The sequence below is a fragment of the Arachis hypogaea genome, chromosome 16, assembly GCF_003086295.3.
Source record: "Arachis hypogaea cultivar Tifrunner chromosome 16, arahy.Tifrunner.gnm2.J5K5, whole genome shotgun sequence".
NCBI lineage: Eukaryota > Viridiplantae > Streptophyta > Magnoliopsida > Fabales > Fabaceae > Arachis > Arachis hypogaea.
In genome coordinates this window covers 30,525,746-30,529,610 of record NC_092051.1, presented here as the reverse complement: position 1 = coordinate 30,529,610, position 3,865 = coordinate 30,525,746, and the positions used below count along the sequence as shown (strand labels likewise).

Here is a 3,865-nt window from a genome sequence, read left to right as displayed (position 1 = left end):
ATGCAATACATGCATAAGGAAGATGAGAGTAGTTGCTTCGATGCACTGATTGATGTCGAGGCATCTTTGGATATCTTTTTTTGAATAAAATTTGAAATGACAAAGAGTATCATCTTTTCGAGGGACAAGTGATGGGATGGTTTGAAAGAAACTCATTTGTCTGGCAACATAGTGGGGGGCATGAAGAGTTACTTTGAACTGTTATTTTTTATACTGAGGTAATCCAATAGGAAATATTTGAACAACAAGGAGGTTAGCCTAAGTTGTATTGGCCACTTCGTTTTTGTCATCATTGGATGGGAAGAGGAGACGTTCAAACCAGCCTGGTCCGCAGTTTCAATGTAAGAAGGGGGTGAATGTCAGGTCATCATTGTGAAAGCTTTTGCAAGAGTAAAGGAGTGAGAAGACAGACCAGAAGAGGTTTTCAATCGAATTGGCATTTTTGAAATTCGGTTGAAAAGGGGCTAGTCGAAAACAAGAACATAGTTAAAACGTCAAGTCATCTGTTGTTTAAGCTTTAACTAAACAAAAACAAGATACGTTAACCAAAAAATGGAATCAGGATACGGATTCTATAGTCCCACCTAGTTCTTCAGTTAGATCATCCTACTTGAATTTACTTAGGTATTTAATATTCCAAAGGTCATAGTAGAATGATGACCTCTTCTTTTCCCCTGGACTTAGAGCATCGAGTTATCCAAATCATAAAATTGACGCTTGACAACCAAATCTATGAGGAACAAACCACTCAATGAATAGTTTTGATACTACAAGTGAACACCAAAATGAACATATGACATACTATTTATTTTCTGTATATTTTTACTGAAAGAAATTTAATTATAAAGAAGAGACTTACAAAGGCAGGAGTATAAGATGTCCTCCATAAAGTGGATAACAGAAGCCCAATTTTTATGTAAATCACAAATAGTAAAGTCTTTTAAAAAATCATGAACTGAGCAATAGACAGTCTAAAAACCTAAGGACTCTGATCTAAGCATGGTCTAAGAATATGTATAATTATATCTTTACCTCCTTTATTTTTTCACCTTATTAAGCTTATTACTAAAAAAGGTTTATAGGACAATACTCCAAATTCCATACAAAGTATATAATAATTCTACTATTACCTACTATAGGTAAAACTAAGCACCATATATAATAGCAATGGATGTGATGTAACAAATCTGATATTATAGAATCAATAGGAAGTCATTCTAATTTTTCATTTGAGAATCAGGAACAAAGAGCCAGCATAACTCAAATTCATACACACGTATCTATCTGTTCACCATTCAACATATTGGCAACCCTCTTTGTTAGATTTTTATTTTTGAATTCAACCCACCTACACAGTTACAGAGGAAGATTCAATGGTCAATTCCTACCAACATAAAATAATTAACATTTATATACCCATTTTTAGTTCTAAAAAAAGGTAAAAATAAAATACTGATACATAGAAAATCTCACTACACTTTGAAATCATCTACACAAATATTTGAACTCAACAAAACTAAGCTCATCAAAATACGCTACTTTTCAAGGCTGTTTGATATGGTCTTCACCATTTTCTTAAACCAAAGAGCCGTTAGTATGTTATGAGCTATTTATTATCTTCTAAAAATTTATAAGTGGAGGGAAACAAATCATAGGGGATAAAATATGGAAAGATTAAGTCAAAAGGCACAATTGTTGCTCCTATGCATAAGAAAAATATACAGGAAGATAAAAAGCTGCATTACATCACAAAAACAAAGAATAAGATAACACTTAATCCTTATGAAAGAATATAACAGAAAGAAAAAAACCCTCCATGGCCACATTACCTTCTCAAATGCAACAATCAAATTATCTCTGATAGTTGAAATTGACTCTCCATAGCCAAAACTCCTAAAATAATGATAACCAGTTGCTAGCTCATCCTCAGAATATGAAGCCAATAAGGCAAGCTAAAAAGAAGAGGAAAAAGAAGAAATACTTATCAAAATAGCATACAATACCTATAAGGCACACTTCGCATATGAGATGTTAATCTACCAAAAATAAATCAGAGGCACAAACAGTTGAAGAATGCCACAAAGTACCTAATGCTGGGAATTTCCACTAGAAGGCCATAGAGAAGCAGCTTGTAAATAGTAACTAGAAGCTGCTGCAAACTCTCGCTTCACTGAGTCACCTTCGCTATACAGTCTTTTGTAAACAAGCAAGATCACCCAAGTAATTCTAATACCTTATGGATTCTCCTTAATTGTTTATGGATACCACAACTATGACATCAATGTTCTTAAAAGAAAATCTAAAATTTACTAGTGCAGAAAATAAAAAAGGACTAAGTGTATTCAAAGTGCTTTCTCAAATAACTAGTTATCTAAACTTTCACTAATTATTATTTTCCTCCTTCAAAGATACAGGTACACACGCAGCATAACAACTACATATAAATACTGAAATACATACCTCACAACTACTTGGTGGTTCATATGGATCGTCAATACCAGTGAAAAAACCTGCAAAAAACCAAATAATAATGAATAATAGTGATTGCCTCTTATCTTATAATAATGCAGAGATAAAGCTTTTGGAATTTAAGCCATCTATAATTACCGCATCAGCACTTCTTTGTGCTTCTCATGAGTTCTTTCCTTTTCAATCCAAACTTCTTAGCAGAAATATCCAATTGTCCATATGTAGATAAAGTACATCCTTCACCCTTTACCATCATTATAATGAACATTCAAATAGCAAGTGATTTTCATGCACAATGTTTACATGACTTAAAGTATAGGAAGAGATTCATGTATATTAGAATTTTTCGAGAGTTTTTACCATTGATCTAGATTATAAAATATATGTGATGCATTTAAATTCACAAGACACACATAAAAAAGGATTTGACATCTAAGAGACACAAGAAAAATTCTCATTTCTATGCTTTTACTTCTTTACTCAATACTAAAAATTGATTAAAAATGTTAAAATAGACTCATACTTTGTATTTGGTCCTAGCTCAGCTATAATAACAACCATAGTAATTCATATATAAAACACCGTGGTTTACTAACTGTATGTGAAAGTAATTACAATTAAAGAATAAAACCGCTAGTTTATGCATACAAGTTTTCTAAAATTCATCAAACAAAAGCAGAAAAAATAAATCAATTACTCTATTGTAAGCGACCTCTAAATGATTCTCAAGCAGATCAATGGTGTCTTGCATAAGAAACTTCTTTGCCAAATTCCTCTTACTCCTTATCACATTGATCCGATTCGTTGATTGTTTAATCAATGATTTGCTAAAAAATAAAAGGAGATAAACTGCAAAATTGAAAATAAAAAATATGCATAACTACAATCAATGAAAGGTATTAAGAAGGAAGAAAAGAAGCAGAGAAATCAAAGTGCGAAACAATTTCATGATGAATCCCCAATTAAAGAGGCTGTCAGAAATTTTGGAAGATCTGATTTGGTGGCGCGAGGGGATGAACAACAACGACCAGATGAACAATAGCTGCTGGAGATGAATGAAGGCAAGATATTAGGGTTCTGGTGTAGAATTTATAACCCACAAACTAACCGGCAAGTGCACCGGGTCGTACCAAATGGTACCTCAAGTGAATGAGGGTTGATCCCACGAGGATTGATGGACTAAGCAACAATGATTGAATGATTTACTTAGCTAGACAAGCAGAAAAGAGTGTTTGGGTCTCAATTGCATTAATAGTAAATTCAGAAAATCAGAAAGCAAGCAGTAAACAAGTTGTAAAATATATAAGTAAAACAGTTAAGGTTTTAGAGATGTTTATTTTTCCGATTAACTTTTCTTACCAACAAATTTAATCATGCAAGATTCAATTCATGGCAA

The 3,865-nt window shown here is 32.7% G+C and overlaps 1 long non-coding RNA gene across 3 annotated transcripts; it reads right to left on the bottom strand.

Annotated features, from left to right (window-relative positions):
- Positions 1–1,011: 1,011 nt before the first annotated feature.
- Positions 1,012–3,558, bottom strand: LOC112758012 (uncharacterized). Of its 3 annotated transcripts, none has more exons than XR_011874185.1 (5): positions 3,167–3,558; positions 2,608–2,713; positions 2,461–2,510; positions 1,830–1,952; positions 1,012–1,348 (listed from the first exon to the last, which is right to left on the bottom strand). It is a non-coding gene; the product is annotated as an uncharacterized lncRNA (long non-coding RNA). The 3 variants fall into 3 exon arrangements; XR_003179472.2 differs by having other exon boundaries at positions 3,182–3,543; XR_011874184.1 differs by having other exon boundaries at positions 2,608–3,545.
- Between the last annotated feature and the right edge of the window lie 307 nt (positions 3,559–3,865).